At 43.7% G+C, this 20,190-nt stretch overlaps 1 pseudogene; it reads right to left on the reverse strand.

Moving 5' to 3' along the window:
• Positions 1–1,170: 1,170 nt before the first annotated feature.
• On the reverse strand, positions 1,171–8,491 carry LOC118566333 (annotated as a pseudogene).
• Between the last annotated feature and the right edge of the window lie 11,699 nt (positions 8,492–20,190).

Consider the following 20,190-nt stretch of genomic DNA (forward strand, 5'->3'; position numbering starts at 1 on the left):
TCCAGCCTGAGTCCAAGTCTCCATTCTGTCGTGCTGCTGGTCAAACCCAGATTCCAAGTCTCCACTTCTGCTGTGCTGCTGGTTTGCATGCATCCGTGCCCTTGCGCTACATGTCCCTCTCTGCTTGCCAGTTACGGCCGCCTTACCCATCCTCCTGCTTCAGCTCAGCATAGGACTCTTGGGTTCCTTCCTCCACTATCCACAAACTTCAATAAACTGTTAAAACTTTACTCTGTTTGTGGTGCGTTCGGGTTCAATACAAAACATGACAGAACGAACCGACCACGTGAACCCAAACCCACACAGAGCCTCCATGCAGGAGCTGGCGAGAGGAATGTTGCTCTGCTCTCGAGCAAAAGCGCAGCGGAGCAACTTTTAGCCCTGCAGTCCCGGGCCGTTTTGGAGAACCTCGCAACGCTCAGCCCACCGTGGAGGCGGGTAGGCGCGATCACTCAGATACGCAAGCTGTGGACAAGTCAAGCCGAGCTCCTTCCTCTTTTTGAAGAGACGGGGCTGATGGAGGAGCTCGAGTGGAACAACAAGGCTGCCGTTGCTCAACTCCTCGGCAGGACGCCTCCTCCCAGACCCTCGTTCTCCGCCGCTGCTGCCTCCTCCACTTCTGCCACTTGCACCATTGCCGCTGCCGAGTCCGCCTCAGCTCCCGCCACGGAACCAGCCTCAGCTCATCTCGCTCCTGCCGCTGCTACGGTTCCTGCCGACGCTGTAGCTCCTGTCGATGCTGCCCCCACAACCTCATCACTAGCAGCAGCCACTCTCTCGCCGCCTGGCTCTTCTTGACGGAGACGCCAGGCTCGTCAATGCCGGAACACACCCACTGCTCAACCTGAGGCTAAGCTGGATGGCACAGTTTTGATCCCTCCGCTTGGAGCTGACGTCACCTCCACGTCCCTGGTGAGTCAGTCCGACAGCGTTGCGGCTGCCCCCAGCGAGCCAGAGCAGAAGCCGTCTCGTTCCCCGTTGTCTCTGTCACCACCTCCACGACACCAGCTAGTTCCTCGGGTGAAGCCTTTAGCTGCTGCTCCCAGCGCTGCTGCCTCTGTCTCCTCCACGTCAGTTGCTCCTGCTACATCTGCTGATCTGACCGCTGCTGCTGCTAAGCCCGCCGTAGTCTCTGCCTCAGCTTCCGTTGCCTCATCGTTGATGGAAACCTCAACCCCGCCGCCTGGTCGCTCCCGGCGCAGAAGCCGAGTCCGCCGGCACAGGACCCCTCTCCATGCCCAGCCAGACGCTGCCGCTGCTGACGCGCCAACTGGAGCTGACGTCACCTCTCTTCCCCTGGTGAGTCAGCTGGATACAGTTGCTGCCGCTACTCGGGAGAGTCCAGATAGGGCACCCCGGATCCATGAAAACCAGTTATGGGATTTCTTTTACGGGGTAGGGAGGACCTGTTTCTGCCCAGCCTGCAGCCAAAAACCCAGTTCCTACCCAGCTCGCAGCCAAAGACCCAGATCCTGCTCAGCTCGCAGCCAAAGACCCAGATCCTGCTCAGCTCGCAGCCAAAGACCCAGATCCTGCTCAGCTCGCAGCCAAAGACCCAGATCCTGCTCAGCTCGCAGCCAAAGACCCAGATTTCTGTCAGCTTGCAGCCAAAGACCAGATCCTGCTCAGCTTGCAGCCAAAGACCCAGATCCTGTTCAACCACAGCCAAAAGACTCTGTTCCTGTTCAACCACAGCCAAAAGACTCTGTTCCTGCTCAGCCTGCAGCCAAAGTTTCTGTTCCTGCTCAGACCGCAGCCAAGAACTCTGAACCTGCTCAGCCCACTGCCCAGGACCCAGTTCCCAGTCCAGTGTCCAACGCAGGTGCAGAGCACGCCAGCCCGGCGTCCGACGCGGGGGTGCAGAGCACGCCAGCCCGGTGTCCGACGCGGGTACAGAGCACGCTAGCCCGGCGTCCGACGCGGGTACAGAGCACGCCAGCCCGGCGTATAAAGCCCTTAATAATCAAGCTCCATCATATATCAGAGCTCTGATTACCCCGTATGTTCCTAACAGAGCACCAGAAATCAGGTGACAGATTTCCGAGAAGTGAGAATGCTGGTTCTCATCAGAGTGACAAGGGTTTTGGCAAGATGGGCAGAAATGATCATCTCCACCCAAATGCTCTCAAAATTGAAGCTTTTTTTAAAATTAGATTTATGGTCACATTTGCTACTTGCTTACTTGAATCACATTAAGTTCAACACAAGACACTTTTAAATCCCTGGGTAGGGGCAGGTTGGTTGTTAGATCTCCAAGCTACAGCTCTCAGATTTCTCGTCTGTGCTTTGTCCTTAGGGCTCATATGACTAAAACTATGATACACCACTGATACTGACACTGTTTGTAGCACTTTCTATTCTCAATACCAATTTTATTTGTGTATCTATTGTATATTGAATATTCCTGTCTTCTTCAGGCTGGGAATCAAAGCCCTCCTCCAAAAACTATTTCAGTTCTATTGGTTGTCCTGCAAGAAGACCATTTATTTATCCCTAAAACATTCAACTGCATTGGGAATTAGGTTCCTTTTGGGGACGGTGGTTATGCAATCACACTGATTTGGGGGTCAGGTGGAGGAGTATTATTGTTTCTGATCAAAGCTTCTTTTTTAAGGAAGACCTGCTTTAGCTATTTCTCCATCCAAATAAGGTTGCCCCACAGCTAATTGAATCTTTAAGAAAACTTTTTCCTGGACATCCAAATGACCTCGAACCTTGTATGGCAATAGTTTCAAAAAAGATGGATGTTGCTGCGATTTTCTTTTCATCAGTCATGAAACCATGCGACATGTGGCCTCCCCATCAGGAACATCCAGGGCATGATCCTACCACTTGGTTCCACAACAGCCGTGTACACAGCAAGTTAGCAGGGGAACCTAACACAGAAACAAAGACACATGTGAATGCAGGACATAAGAAATTTGAGAGAGGCAGTTTCATCAGGATGTCATACCTGAGTATGGACGCACGTTGACTCCCATTTCTCTGAATCCAAACCAAAGGCCTCCAGTGCCCTCCTCTGACAAAGTGTCTCCAGGTCATCATTATACTCCAAACCATTGTAGTAGTAAGCTAAACAGGTGCAATACACCTACATTTATTGTACAAAATGCACGGTAAATGGCATCTACCATAAGGTAGAGTCAAACCTCTAATAACTGGAGCAGGAACTGTACCTCTGGCCAGGAAACCCTTTCGAGTACTTGTTGGTCAAACAGGAGCCAAGAGCCTCAAGAACAGCTCTGCTGGTAAAGTTCTCAGCTGCTATTAGCTCCAGACAATAAATCTGCTTGTGCTTCTCATTTCTTTATGATAGAGAACACCTGAAACATAACCACTGTGATTTAGGGATATTGTGGTATTTTTTCCTAATCATCTGTAGCAATATTTATCAAAGTTACAAAGAAATCGACCATTCACTCAAGATGCTGTGAAAAACAAACCTCTGAGTCGCTGATAGCCAGGGGCTCCACCATCATTTTTCTTGTGTGACTCCCACCCTTCATCACTCACAGTGAAGCCATTTGATTGAGACATAGTTGCTGCTTTTCTGGTCAGAAAGGGTTAGAAATCTAAACAAAGAGTAAATTTTGATCTCTTTAATCAAAGAAATGCATGAAACATCTTATAGACACACAAAATACAGTGGCAGTTTTGATCATGTCTCTTTTTCTCCATGGACAGGTCTCCCTGACCCAAAAGGATCCCTTTTTATCTGTCAGTGGGAGAACTGGCACTATCTGGGATTTTTCTCACAGTATCTTTGTTCAGTAGCAGTGGTTAAAATTAGAAGTGGTTGTGACAGGTAACATTTGGAGGCTGGTTAATATTAATGGCTGGACTCTTTCATAGCTTGATCTAGACTGACATTTACCACCAGGCTCATCCTCACAGCTACACACCAGATCTGTGGTTGGAGCTAAGCGGCTGTGATGAAGATGGCCACAGTAGAACCTGAAATGGTTTGGCCCCTCAGAATTTGGAGCTCAAAATCTAAACATGTCACACAAGCATGTTTTGCCCAGGGTTTTCTGCAACTTTTAAAATCTAAAGAGCCATTTTTCCCTTCAGTCCAGCTAAATAAAACCCATCTGGAGCCACACATTACATGACCTTTTGAAAAAGACAACTTTTTATTTTTGATATGAAACTCTACTACAGGAAACTTTCTTGTCATTTTTGAAGAACCATTAGCTTCTTTATATTTTAGAGTTTAAAGTAAAAAAACAGATATTTGAGAGTTTATTTTCGTATCCCTCTTAGCTTCTTTCTTCTGACTTTGTTCTCGTAAAGAATACAAACAATTATAAGAATCTGTCCTGGCCCTATTACTCCAGGACTAGATAGTTCTACAAACTGTGACTATTTTTGAAATGTTCCCCCTTAATTGTCTCAATATGACGTTTTCTCATAATATTACCCACTTTTGTCCTTTTTTTACTTCATTCTCCTTTGACTTTTTCTCATATATATATATTATATATATATTTATTTATTTATTTATTTATTTTTCTTTTACTTTATTTTTGATTTTGATTTTCAAAAGATGCCTACCTCACCACAGTGGACTTTGACAAGCTTCTACAGAAGATAGCTGTTATGGAACTGAAAATCTGCCGACTCGAAGTGAATTATGATGTAAACGCCGCGTATGGAAATGAAACAACCCTGCCTGTGATTCTGAACGGTGACCACCAGCCCAGCGAATCAGCGAACAAAACAGTTCCCTGAGGAAATGAGAATCCCTGGACCACTCTGGGTGCAAGCCCAAAGGATCAAGGAAACCCCCACTTAGACAAAGGAAACTGGCCTATACCACAGAGAGGTGTCCCAAGACAAGTGAAACAAAAACGGGCCGTTCTTTAAAACAAATGATAGGTATTGGCGACAGTCAAACAAACTCTGCGTCGCCGAGCAGCTGAATAGGGGAATTATTGTTGACGCACTCGCTATTCAAAACTTCAGTCCAAGCTGCGGTTAAGATCCTTTTATTGTTGATCTTCAAAACACCAGTTGCAATGAAACATAAAAAAAATGAATCCACAGGTTCAAGCCAATCAAAGTTAAAAAGGGTACAAAGGCATCCAAAGCTTAAAGCGGTCAGCAAAAAGTTGACATCCCCCATCACCCCCTCACTGACAACTACCCAGGTGAGCAAAACAGGTGATCTTACAATCAATACCACACCCATCCACCACATTCCAGCCCCTAATTATTACATCATTAAACAGTAATAATTACACATCCAACACCATATGCTAAGATATACATTATATCAGAACACTGAATGAGACATTACACATTGAAATAGTCCATAAACTCATTTCCTTTTTTTTTTCGTTTTTCCATATGTGGTCAGTCATAGGCCAGAGGTTACCAGCACTTAGCCTAATATAGTCAGTCTGCAATGTACATCTAGTAGTATTAAAGTCAAGTCAAAGAGTCATGTCAAACCAGGTCAAAAAAGTGTCGTCTTTATTGGTCGGAACTCTCCTGAAGAAGGCATATCTTTGTGATGGGTCTGCATAAAAGGCTGGTTGGAGTCTTGACCCAGACCTGGCGTACAAGCCCCCTTTTGTCTGGTACATTTTCTGTGATTCTGCCGATGATGCAGGAACCACGAGGTGCAGAGTCATCCACAATGACGACCACGTCTCCAGGAACAAAGTTGCGTTTAATTTTCATCCATTTTTGGCGCTGTTGAAGCAGTGGCAAATATTCTTTAATCCATCGTTTCCAAAACAGATCAGATATGTATTGGACCTTTCTCCATCGCTTGCGTGCGTAAAGATCACTTTTCTGGAACAAACCAGGTGGTAAGCATGGGTTAGACTTGAGCAGAAGGAGGTGGTTTGGTGTTGGAGCTTCCAGATCATTTGGATTAGTAGATTTCAATGTAATAGGTCTACTGTTGAGGATTGATTCCACTTCACAGAGAGCAGTTTGAAGTCCTTCTTTGTCCAAATGCTGTGTCTGCAGGGTGGAATTAAGGACCTTTCTGATGGAACGAATCAATCTCTCCCATGCTCCGCCATGGTGCGATCCAGCTGGAGGATTGAAGGTCCATTTCACTCCCTTCAACAACAGTGTATCAGTGATCTTTTCCTGATTCCACTCTTCTATGGCTTGTCTCAGCTCACGCTCCGCACCCACAAAGTTGGTTCCATTATCAGACCGCAGCTCTTGAACTTGGCCCTGCCTTGCAATAAAACGGCATAAGGCATTAATGAAGGAGTCTGTGTCAAGAGATGAGGCGACCTCAATATGTACAGCTCTAACTGCTAAACACGTGAAGAGAACTCCATACCTCTTAACAAGACTTCTCCCACGCTTGACTTCAAATGGACCAAAATAATCTACTCCAACAAAACTAAAAGGGGGTTTCTCAGGAGTCACTCTGCTTTCAGGCAAGTCAGCCATTTGCTGCTGGCATGTAGCTCCATGAAGCCGTCTGCAGGTCACACACCTCGACAGGATGTTTCTAATCAAGGCTCCAGCACCAGGAATCCAATCTTTCTGATGCAGCTTTGAGAGCATGTAGTTCCTACCACCATGACCCACACTTTTATGGATATGCTGAAGAATGAGATCAGCAATGTGAAGGTCCTTAGGAATTATGACAGGATGTTTGGAACCTTCAGACATGACAGCCTTGCTGAGACGTCCTCCAACACGCAGCACATTATCTGTCAGAACAGGATTCAACTTGTATATGTGACTGCTTCGCTTCACGCTCTTTCCCTTTTGGAGACAGGAGATCTCCTCAGCATATCTTTTCTTCTGACAAAACTTGATTATCTGCATCTCAGCATCCTCAATCTCTCCCAATGAGAGAAAGTCATTACAGAACTCAACCCTAGGATGAGCACATTTAGACTGAGCTGTATTAGATGCAGGCTGGAAATGTGTCTTGTTCTTCTTGCTATGTAGGAGCAATGTTTTGAATCTCAAAATCCAACTCATCACCCTGACAAGACGAGTCCAGGATGAGGTACGATGAATCAAGGAATCCAATGGATGGTCATGATCATGTGTGGGTGAGACAACCACAGAGGCACACATCTTGACTTCACGGTCTTCATGTGAAAGTTCCTGCAAGTTCTCCGGGTTAACAGGCCAATCTGTCTCTGGCTGTGTAAGGAATGCAGGATCAGATAACCATTTAGTGTCACGCAGAAAAGATTCTGCCTTCATACCTCTGGAGGTAAGGTCTGCAGGGATATGCGTTGTATTCACATACCTCCACTGTGATATTCCAGAAGACTTGAGAATCTCAGACACTCAAAAACACAAAACCTCGTAGTTTTGTTATTGATGTATTTCAATACTGAGGTGCTGTCAGCTCTCTTCTCCAAAGTCTGTCCATGCGAACTGCTAGCACAGCCGCTGTCAATTCCATACGGGGAATTGTGACTGGTTTTAAAGGTGCCACCCTGGACCTCCCCATTATGAAGGAACTGTGTGCCTGTAAGAGACTGTCATGCAGCAGCAAATAGGTAACAACACCATACCCCTTCTCACTCGCATCTGCAAAGTGGTGCAACTGAGCAGTAGTTTTTTTCTCCAAATTCAGTAGGTTTTAAACATCATTTGATGCTGATGTTGTCCAACAGGTGCAGTTCTTCCACCCACCTTTGCCACTCTTGAGCAACATCTGATGCAATACCCCTCTGACTCAGATCTTGAAGTATCCTTTTAGCTGTGAAAATGACAGGAGCAAGGAATCCCAGAGGGTCGTAGGAGGAGCTGACCATAGAAAGAATTCCTCTCCGGGTCAATGGCCTGTTTGGGATGGAAATGGAGAACTTAAACGCATCTGACTGTAAACACCACCAAACTCCTAATGCTCGCTCAACAGGCAATAGGTCACAATCCAGATCTAGATTTTTAACTTCCTTAGCTCTCTCCTCCTCAGGTATTACTGCCAGGACCCTGCGACTATTACTTATCCACTTTGTTAAGTGGAAGCCTCCCTTGGTGCAGATGAGTCTGAGGTCTGTGTAAAGAGAGATTGCTTCCTCTTCAGTGCCTACTGAAGCAAGGCAGTCATCCACGTAGAAATTATGTAGAATGGTGTCAATCACCTGCTGGTTGAAGTGTGCTTTGTTGTCTTCCGCACATTTCCGCAGAGCATAGTTAGCACAACTCGGAGAGGACGTTGCTCCAAACAAATGAATGCCCATCCTATACTCCTGCATGCTCTGATTGAAGTCACCTCCAGGCCACCAGAAAAACCTCAATAGGTCAGCGTCTTCCTCTGGTACGTACACTTGATGGAACATGGCTTCAATATCAGACATCAAAACAACAAGCTCTTTTCGGAACCTAGTCAGCACACCAACCAAATTATTTGTCAAATCAGGACCACTTAGGAGCTGTGCATTAAGAGAAATGCCCTGGAATGATGCCGCGCAGTCAAATACGACCCGGATCTTCCCTTTGGTAGGATGGTAAACCCCGTGATGAGGGATATAACAAACCTTCCCATCATGTCGCTCCAAGTCTGCAATTGGCACTCCTTTTGCATAACCTCTGGATATAAGATCTTTCATGAATACAGTGTAATGTTTGTGAAAGTCTTTATCTCTGATGAACCTTTTCTTCAAGCTTAAGGCACGTTGTTCAGCAAGTACACGGTTATCAGGCATTCTTATGTCTCTGTCTTTCAAAGGCAGGGCAATGCTGTAGTGTCCATCCTTCAAGGTCACTGTCTTATTAGCCAACTCCAAAAACCTAGAGTCTTCCTGTGACAGCCCCACATGCTCATCATAGCTGCTCTCAGGGAAGTCCATCTTGAACTGTTGTTTCCATAATTTGTCCAATGTAACAGCAGATATTAATTGATATCTGCTGTTACATTGGACAAATTGGTTTTTCACAGCATTCTTTTTCAAATGGCCCATTCACTGTCCAACCGAGCATCGTTTTAATGGCAAAAGGTCCGTCACCTTCACTTCTGATGACCTCCAAAGGTTCTAGAGTTCTGGGCATGTTCATGCCAATTAGGAGCTCCACCTGTGCTTTTATCTCTGGTAAATGAACATCCTTCAAATGTGGCCATTTATCCAGGTCGCATTGCTTTGGAATGTTACTCAGGTCTACAGGCATTCTGTGCTGAGTGAAAAGGTCAGGCATGTCACAATACATATTGCTGTGCAATCCAGCGATTTCCAGTTCAGGTACAATAAAGCTGTCCATCACTTTCTCTTGTCCCATGGTGCGCAAAATAATCTTTGTTTTTCTCCCAGTGAGATTCAGCTTGTCCATAAGACCCACTGTACAAAAGGATGCTGAACTCCCTTGGTCTAGAAAGGCATGTTTCCACGATTCTTTGACCTTTCTTTGATTTTACTTTGACTGGCACAATGGAAAGCTTACAGTCTTGTTACCCGGCCCCAGTAAAACCACTAGTCTGGACTGTGACAGGAGTGTTATCTGGCTCAGTGTCAAGTTTGACCTTGTTCTTCTTGTGGTGGATATGAAGTATGCTTGCATGTCTGAAACCACAGATTTTACATAAAAGGCGATTTCTGTATTCTTTGCTGATGTGCCCTGTGCACAGGCAACCAAAACACACATTATTCTTCCTAAGAAATAAAATCTTCGTATTATGACGTTTCTTATCAAACAGAGAACATAAATCCAGTTTGTGTCCACCTTTGCAAAACAAACAAGTCTTCACTGCAGTCTGATGTTCTTGAGCCTCTGAAGAATTATTTCTCTCAACAGCAGAGATGGTTGTGCCAAAACTAGTTCCTCTAGTTCTTGGACGAGGAGAACGTTTCTCTCCATCACTTTTCTTGACTGTTAAATATGTTGATGGAGCATCACATAGATTTCCAAAGACAGGATCTGTAGTAATTTTAACTTGACGCTCAAGGAAGAAAACGATGTCAATAAATGTAGCTCTGCGATGCTGCTTCTCCTGGATGTCACATGCTGCTGTTCGCCATTTATCTTTCAACTTATAAGGCAAACTTCTAATCACAGCAAGCATATTGGCAGGTGTATTTAATTCAGAAAGATCATAAACCTCCTCCATTGCATTGCAACATGCACATAGGAACAAACAGTATGCCTGAAGAGCCTTTCCATCTTCTGATTTAATCAAATGAGTGAATTTTATTCAGATAAGCAGATGCAATAATATGCACATTTCCAAAGTGCTCATACAACATAGTCTTTGCTCTTACATATCCAGCACCATCAGGCATATGTTGACAGCTTTTGACAAGTTCGCAGGGCTGACCCCTAGTGTACTGTGCAAGATAATGCAGGCAATCATAAGGATCGTCTGTCTTTGCTTCAATAACCTGTTCAAATGAACGCATAAAGGCCTGGAAATGAAGAGGATCGCCATCAAGGGGTTAAATTTCTCTTCTAGGCAGTGAAGAAAGACATAGAAAGGTATGGTGTTGTTACAAGTTAACTCGTTGTGTTTCTCCATGATGGACAACAGGGTTTCATTGGCTACTGGTTGAGCTGCTTCCTGCAGAGGCATATATGAAGCTGTCCTGGTTAGAGGATCAGAAGGCCCCATAAGAAGAGGTGCAGGTTTTTCCCTTGTCGCATTCTGTTGCACTGTTTTTCCTTGTAGCTCTGCATTTCCAAAATCTTTACTTCTCTTGGGAATTGTCTGTGAAACAAGTCTTTGAATCTGCTTTAAGGAGCTCAAGAGCATTTCCTTCTGTTTTGAAATAGGATTCCATTCCGTTAGATTTCCATGAAGCTGTGCTTTGCTTTGCAGATCCAGTTTTCAGCACTTTTACTTTTGCAGCAGTTGCAGCTATTTCCGCTTCAAGCTGAAGCTGTTCTTTCCTTTTCCTCAGTCGCTCCTCTTGATCTTCCAGAGCATGTTTTTCTTTGAGCATATTTTAACGCGTGAGCAAGGCGGCCATTTCAGCTTCTGCACTGAGACGTGCAGATGAAGTTGATGATACTTTAGAGCTTGACCTGCTCCCTTGATTTGAAACACTATCAGATGGCAACACATCCTCGTGGTTGTCATGCTGGAGATTAACAGAGAATTCAGGTTCCATATGCTTTTTAACCTCCACTTTTCCTCCTACTGGAGTTTTCTCTGACTGTAACATGCCGTAGGATGGCCTGCTTGAGCATTTATTAGTTTCAGAAAACAATATTTCAACATCCTCAATAAACCCCTTATTGTACTTAGTGATGCTTGAGAACCATGTGTTTTGCTTATGTTTCTCATCAAGTGGAATTAAAGTCAGCAGCGAGTCATGCAATGCATTGGCATCCTTAGAGAGGTGTCTTAACTCATCCAACTGTAACATTACTTGTGAATAACTTTCATCGTCTTTCATTAGCTCTTTGAGAGACACAATTACACCTTTCATTTTATTTACATGCCTTTTCCGCTCTGTTTGGATCGTTTCAATTTTATTTGCGTGAGCTTTCTAAGTAAGAAAGATAGTTCTTTTATCCTTTTCAGGTTTTTCACCAACAGATGCAGCAGATGATCCACTCATTTTACGTCATTTGCCAAAATCCAAATTACAGGAAACTTCAAAGCATCAGCTTGCTGAAATCACGCAGAGCCACGCACACCAAAATCCCACGGCCACAGTCCAGCAGCAAAGCGTAGCGGGGCGCGTGGCGCGTCACAACAACAGCTTCACCTGGCGGAACCAAGCTGGGTTTAAACGGCACAAAGTTACATACCCCCGTTGTCTTCTCCTTCTCCGTCTCAAGTGATCCGCTTTCGTAGGTGTAGGGTGGTTGTGTGGGCTCACGTTGCCGTCCACTTTTTGCTGACAAATATTGGCGACAGTCAAACAAACTCTGCGTCGCCGAGCAGCTGAATAGGGGGATTCTTGTTGACGCGCTCGCTATTCAAAACTTAAGTCCAAGCTGCGGTTAAGATCCTTTTATTGTTGATCTTCAAAATACCAGTTGCAATGAAGCATAAAAAAAATTTATCCACAGGTTCAAGCCGTGATCAAAGGCAAAAAGGGTACAAAAGGCATCCAAAGCTTAAAGCGGTCAGCAAAAAGTAGACATCCACTATCACCCCCCTCACTGACAACTACCCAGGTGAGCAAAACAGGTAATCTTACAATCACTGCTGACGTGATCAATACCACACCCATCCACCACAATAGGAGTAAACCTGCTGGAAATGTTGGAATTCCGTTACCTAACAGATTAGCTCCACTCCAACATGAGACCCTGGAGGATCATGACAACAATCAAAGGTATGTCAACAATTTTCGCTCTAAGCAACCAGAGAAAAACATGCCACAGGGCCAAGGGCCCTGATTTTATGCAATGGATCTGTAAGTGGGATTGAACATTTCTGTAACAACAAAAACACAGAGGTGTTGATTTATAACGATTCGAACTGTGGACTGGTGTCTGATGTATCAGATATCCTTCCAAGGATCTTGAAAGAACACCCGACCTTGGAAAAACTCATAATACAAGCTGAAGCCCTGGGCGACGCCACCCGGAAAAAATCAGAAGTATTGAAAGAGGATTATATTCATCTGCTAAATTTAGTTGATGACCTTAATGTCAACGCATTTCTCAGTGGCCCTCATGTGCCCATTAAGTGTGGAGATGAGAATTTTTCCAGAGTTCTGATGCTAAACAAATGGCTGGAAAAAACAAGCAAACAAACAACCGTAACCTCCATAGACAACTTTAAGATCTTTTGGGAGAGGAGACATCTGTGCAACAGAGATGGTTTCTCTCTAAATAGGTCAGGTGCAAAACGGCTGATTTCAAACATCTTCTATTCTGTGAACCATGCACCATCAGCTTTGTCCCAAAACAAAGCTCAAACAGTGCCAAAACAAATGATAAGTCCAGTACAGCCCGAGCAAGCCAAGATAAAGATAGCCAGAAAGATGTCACAGAAAGAGGCTACGTCAGAATTACAGGAAGATTCATCCCAGATCTCAGCAGGACAAAGAGAGGACTCCCCTTTCACTCCCAAAGATAACCAAAAACCTCCATCGCCACGAACACCGGTCCGTACTGCCCCCACCTCCCCTTCTTCTCCACAAAGCCCAGATGTTCCTTTTCTGGAATTTTCTCACAACATGAACAAAGTATTCAAGATTGGCCTACAGTTGACATCCTCTCCACATAGCCATTCTGACAACCGCAGCTCTATGACTAAACAAGCATCTTCTAAAAGCCTCAGAGCCCCAACATTCCTACGTTCAGGACCTTCAGATAACTTTTCTGTGATACACACCGGGCCGTGGCCGCACGTTTATCAGACAAGACCATTTCCAGCATCAGCCTGGGCCTCTTGACGGAGAATATGGAATATCTGTGATGATACGTGGCAGAAATAAGAAAAGCAAAAGGAAAACAAACACGAACAATCAATTGTACTTAAAAGTCATAAACTGTCAGATGCAACCTGCCACAGAGACATCATCAACCACCAAGTCATATAAACTGGGTTTACTAAACATTAGATCTCTGTCAGGAAAATCCATTTTAATTAATGACTTCATTATTGACAATAATCTTGATGTAATGTTATTAACAGAAACATGGTCACATGAATTTAATGAAGCACATATTCTGATGGAGTCAACTCCTCCCAACTACAATTTTCTTTGTGAGAGCAGACAGCAAAGGAAAGGTGGAGGAGTAGCAACATTGTTTAATGATTCACTAAAGTGTAAAAAGGTGTTTTTGGGAAAATTAAAATCTTTTGAACATCCATTGGCTCTCCAGATAAAGAGCCCGGTACAAACTACGTTCCTGAATGTTTACAGGCCTCCTAAGTCCACATCAAACTTTTTTAATGATTTTAGTGACCTCCTGTCTGTGATATGCGTTGAATATGACTGTTTAGGTATTGTGGGAGATTTCAACTTTCACGTTGACAACCCTGAAGACAGAAGTGCAAAATAACTGTGTGACACACTTAGAAACTCTGATTTAACTCAACATGTTAAACAGCCAACACAAACAGGGACATATTTTGACTTGATCATCACTAAAGGTCTAAAGATTTCTAAAGTCAATGTAACTGATGTTGCCCTATCTGATCGTTTTTTTGTTACCTTTGAAAGCATAATTTCCAGTGACTCGTTTAGCCAAAGGGACATCGTAAAAAAAACGCACCTTTAAAGACAATGAATTTGCTAACTTCTTTACTGAGAAAATCTTAAATATTAGAGGATGGGTTCGTACATCCATACCAACTCCAGAACCAAAGCTGTATTCAGCTGGAACTTATCCTGACAAAATGTCCCAATTCAGCCAAATAAACTACAAAAGCTTAGAGGAGATCATTCAGCAGCTAAGTTCCTCCTCCTGCTGCCTTGATGTTCTACCCACAGTTTTCTTTAAGAAAGTTTTGCCTGTGATAGCTTCTTATTTGAGTCAGATAATAAACACATCCCTTCTGTCAGGTGTTTCCCCTCAGTCCCTAAAAACAGCAATTATCAAACCACTGCTGAAAACGAACAATTTAGCCAAACTACTACTCCAGAACTACAGGCCCATCTCAACCCCCCCCCCCCCCCTTTATCAGTAAGATTATTGAAAAAGCTGTATTTCAACAATTAAACTCCTTCTTAACAACGACCAGACGCTTTGACGTTTTCCTGTCTGGTTTCCGTGCTCACCACAGTACAGAGACCACCCTTATCAAGGTGTTTATTGACATCCATACAAATACAGACTGTGGAAGAACCACCGTGCTGGTTCTATTGGATCTCAGTGCAGCATTTGATACTGTTAATCACTCCATTCTGTTAGAGCGCCTGGAGAACTGGGTCGGCCTCTCTGCTACAGCTCTCCACTGGTTTAAATTCTACTTAAAGGACAGGGACTTTTTGTGTCAGTAGGTAACTTTACATCCCAGACAACAAAAATTACATGTGGGGTTCCCCAAGGGTCCATCCTGGGTCCCCTCCTCTTCAATATCTACATGCTCCCCTTAGCTCCGATAATAAAAAACAACATTATCAGCTACCATAACTATGCAGACGACACACAGCTTTACATCACCATGTCACCTGGTGACTATCAACCAGTTCAAGCACTGAATAAATGCCTTGAAGAAATCAATGCATGGATGTGCCAAAATTTTCTTCAATTGAATAAAAACAAAACTGAAGTAATAATCTTTGGACAAATAGTAGAGAGATCAAAAGTTAGCACACAGCTTCAGCTGCTTCAGCTAGAAACCACTGATCAGGCCCGAAATCTGGGAGTAGTGATGGACTCAGACCTGAACCTCCAAAAGCATCTAAAGACAATTACAAGGTCGGCTTTCTATCACCTGAGGAACATTTCCAGGATTAAAGGACTAATGACTCAGAAGGATCTGGAAAAACTAATCCATGCGTTTATTTTTAGTAGAATTGATTACTGCAACGGTGTTTTCACAGGCCTGCCTAAAAAGTGGATCAGACAGCTGCAGCTGATCCAGAACTCTGCTGCCCGCGTCCTCACTAAGACTAAGAAAGTAGAGCACATCACCCCAGTTCTAAAGTCCTTACACTGGCTCCCTGTATCTCAGAGAATAGACTTTAAAATACTTCTGTTAGTCTATAAATCCTTAAATGGCTTAGCACCTAAATACATCACAGACTTGTTATCAGTGTATCAGCCCTCCAGACCACTCAGGTCTTCTGGCTCCAGCCTACTCTGCATACCTAGAACCAGAACTAAACACGGAGAAGCAGCATTTAGTTCCTATGATCCACTTATCTGGAACAAACTTCCAGGAAACTGTAAAAGTGCTGAAAGCCTGAGTTCCTTTAAATCAAGGTTAAAAACACATCTGTTTAGGATTGCCTTCGACTGTTCTAATTGAACTGCATTACTGGAATATAGTTAGTTTACTTTGTATTTCAACTGTTTTTACTTGTTTGCTTTTAAAAAAAATTCCCATGTTCTATTTTGTTTCTGCATTTTATTCCTGCTTGCTTTTATTCAGTTTTATTTTCCTATATTTTAATCATGTAAAGCACTTTGCATTGTCTCTGTACTGAAATGTGCTATATAATTAAATTTGCCTTGCCTATTTATTTAGAATACTTCAAAATCTATATATGCACATCGATCAAAGGCCAATCTGGTTCCCAATCTCTATCAATTAATCTCTAAATATTTTTTTTTACAAGTATATATAAGCTCCATCTAAATCTTTACATCTGAATACCTAAAACATATTTACAGGGAACATATGTTCACTACTTTCTGCCACATACAATATGGCGGTGACGTCGATGTGCAAACCTGCGCCCAAGGGGGCGCCAACGTATATAATGTCTATCAAATCAACGACTAAAGGTAACATACTGGGCGATTACAGCTGGAGAGGGGAGGGTCGCTCGGTCATACATTCATAGCCTTCAGAGACTCCGCGGTTCGGTTGTGGTCAATGTCGGTGTCAGTAGGGCGGGATGGATATTCGGTCTGATTACCAAACAATTACAAGAAGTGACAAAGAAGCAAGCAAGAGCGAGCTGAAATTTCTGTTTGAAATGTCAGCATTGAAGTCAACACTGGAGTAAACATTCAGGCTAGGAGGGTTAGCTAGACAGCTAGAAGCACAAGGAGCAGAACCAAGGAGTAAAACTCTGCCAAACTGAAGAAACTTAGGTTTGTTCTTCTTGCAGGCAGAAGGGAACTCTGCTTTGTTCTGATCCTTGTTCTCCTAGCTGCTGACAGAACTTCTGCTAGTATGAATTTTTACTTCAGTGTTCAGCCTGATCCCAGCGCTCATGTTTATCAGTGTGGCACTTATGCTTGACTTTTGAGTCAAGACAGTGCTACAGGTTGCCATTTCTCACTGATGGTTTCCAGCCCAGACCACCATAAAACCTGCCCAATTTAAAAGAATAAAACAAGCTCAAATCTCAAACTCGCTCATGTTAAAAGCATAGAACTATTAAACACATCAGAACATGCCATTAGTACACAACTGTGCTGAAGCAAAAAAAAAAATGTTGCGCATACCGTCTCCGCACAAAATGTACAATCAGACAACCTAATAACACATAAGATCACTTTAAAAATCAGGATATATCAACCGGAAAAAAACTTTTATCAATAGCTTCCCAGCATGAATTGTAAATCTACCTCAATATAAACTTCATTTCTCTTACAGAGTATAGCTCCATCAAACATTTCTCTTTCACAGCCATGAAATATTTTTAAGTTGATCAGTGGAACTCAACCCCTCTTGGGGTGTTTACATTGACCAATACAATTTGACAGTGACACTTGATTAACCATTATTCTTTTCTTGTTTTATTATAACTATTAATATTATTCATTATAACTATTATTCATTGATGAGGTCAGATTTGACTCATTCCAAAAATAAATTGACCAGTAAAATGAGTTCAAGGAGATGGCATTTTATTAAAATGGTTTTAGTTTTCTGCTAGACTTTGACAACTTTTTTGATATATTTCATTAGTAATTCTTTCAAAAGCCCAACAAATGTTGTAAAAAGCTTTCCAGATTTTTACAACCTGCCCATAAGCTCTTTTTTTCAAGCTCAATGTGCTCAAAAGAAGGCTAATTGGGTGAAAACCTGCCTAATTTGACAACACTGACTACACTATTGCTTTTTGTTTGTTTGTGTTTTTTAGATTTTAATGAGAATTTCTTTCTCAGCTCTGTAGGAGTGGTCACAGAACCACTGTTCAGCCTGAGGCCTAAAAAATGCTTTTTGAAAAAGTGTGCCCCCCCTGAAAAAAAGAATGCCCCCCCCCCCCCCCCCCCCCCCCCACCACCACCACCACCGCCACCCCTTTAATTTGTTTGTGCAGCCCGGTCTGCTGTTGTGTCCTCATCTGTTCAGGCTTGAAGCTTTCCAAGACAGCCTGTTTTTTTTTTTCCAACCCTTAGACCCGACCAAGTAGATTTAATTTAGCAGCGGCTGAATGTCTAAAACTGAGTTCAAACAGTGTGTTCAAGTCCAAAGTGAAGCTCACTGAGATATTTGTTGGTAATAGCAATAAAATAAACAGCTTAAGCTGCTTGATATAGATTGTTAATTCTTAATAAATTAGGTTTTCTTACCCACAGATGTGCTGCCCCTAATAGAGGAATTTAAGTATCTTGGGGTCTTCTTCAAGAATGAGGGGATCAACAGGCGGACTGGTGCGGCGTCTGCTGTGAAGCGGGCGCTGTACCGGTCCGTTTTAGTGAAAAGAGAGCTGAGCCAAAAGGCGAGGTTCTCTATCTACCGGTCGATCTACATTCCTACCCTCATCTATCATAATGAGCATCTATAATCATGAGCTTTGGATCGTGACTGAAAGAACGAGATCCCGGATACAAGCGGCTGAAATGAGTTTTCTCCGTAGTGTGTCTGGGCTCTCCGTTAGAGATAGGGTGAGGAGCTCAGTCATCCGGGGGGGACTCAGAGTAGAGCCGCTGCTCCTCCACGTCGAGAGGAGCCAGTTGAGGTGGCTCGGGCATCTGGTCAGGATGCCTCCTGGACGCCTCCCTGGTGAGGTGTTCTGGACACGTCCCACCGGGAGGAGGCCCAGGGGAAGACCCAGGACACGCTGGAGGGACTATGTCTCCCGGCTGGCCTGGGAACGTCTTGGGATTCCTCCTGAGGAGCTGGCCCAAGTGGCCGGGGAGAGGGACGTCTGGGCCTCCCTACTGAAGCTGCTACCCCCACGACCCGACCCTGGATAAGCGGAAGAAAATGGATGGATGGATACCCACAGATGACACCTTGGGGAGTAGTATAGCTGGAGAGCAGCTGCACTCAGCTCCAAAAAAAAAAAAACACTGATCATATCTGTGCAGTCTGTACTTGTTTTACGGAGAATTCAGATGGTTATTGCAGTTCAGAAACCAACCTCCCTGTGCCTTGGGAGGTTGGTTTCAATTATTCGGCAATATTTTATAGTGGCACACAGTGGTACCACTCACAGTGCTTCATACTACTTGGACTTCATCACGTTTTGTCACAGCCTCAAACTTCTGTGCATTTTACTCGTATATTGTGTCAAAACAAATACAAAAATGTGAAAAAGTAGTCATGGTATTCAAAAGGTTTTCCAAATAGACATCTCTAAAGTTTGTATTGGTTTGGGTATGCCTCCACATATCTAGAAAAGTTCACTTCTGTGTTTCTATGAACATCGATATTTAAGTCTTGCCATACATTCTCAAATTGTCTTTAATGGTCAAACATGATCTAAACCAGGGTTTCCCAAAGTGTGGTGCGTGCACCGATGGGGGTGCGCGAGCTGCAACTAGGGGGTGCGACGGCGAAAACTGTCTGACTGTGTTTCCCCACACACACACACACACACACACACACACACACACACACACACACACACACACACACACACACACACACAATAAAGATGTGTAAATAAGCATTTCTTTTGTAAAGCTCAAAAAAAATGTTAATTTAATCAATAAATAAAAAAGTATTGTAATGATCCTTATTAGACTTTATTGCTAAATGCTGTTGCACACTTACTGTTCCTTTAAATCAAATTTCTTTGGGGTCATACCGGAAGAAATGTGTGGCTTCCGGGTAGAGGAGTCGTGATTCTGGGGACCGGCGGAGTGAAAGCTTTCCTGTCCTGTTCTTCGTAAAATAAAGTGTTAGCAGCAAAACCTCAGTCTGGTGCTTGGGTGTCATAACGGAATGATACATTATTAACACGAAAATCTTAATAAACTGTATTTATTTAGAAGAAATCTTCTTCTACGCTTCATTTTAAGATGAAAATTCCACATTGTGCTGTATATCCGCATATGGCTTGTGGTCTCTGGTTCAATAGTTCTCGCAAATATGCTCAATAGGCTGAAATCAGGGGAACAGGTGAGACATCTAAGGTGAAAGTTAGTCATTAAAGAGGAGAGGAAGAGAGTGAGAGAGAAATTGGAGGCAACAGAGGAGAGAATCGCAACGGATCCGGGAGAAGAAACCGAGTCAGAATCAGAAAATGTCTCTTCCTCTCTCCTGGCTTTACGTCGTTTACGTCAGCAGAGGAAACATTTAATTCGGGCCGAAAGTTTTATTTACGAGATTAAATTGAGTGACTCAGTCTCTATGGATGGCGCAGCGCCTACAAACAGCGCCGCGCTGCTCATGGTGCCGCGACTTTGAACCGGTGACAAGCTCTGACACGCAGAACATGCACACCGCTGTTGTTACCGCGGGTCCTGGGGGGATTTCTTGATTATGCTCACTCAAGG

Source organism: Fundulus heteroclitus, chromosome 16 (assembly GCF_011125445.2).
Source record: "Fundulus heteroclitus isolate FHET01 chromosome 16, MU-UCD_Fhet_4.1, whole genome shotgun sequence".
NCBI classification, from domain to species: Eukaryota; Metazoa; Chordata; class Actinopteri; order Cyprinodontiformes; family Fundulidae; genus Fundulus; species Fundulus heteroclitus.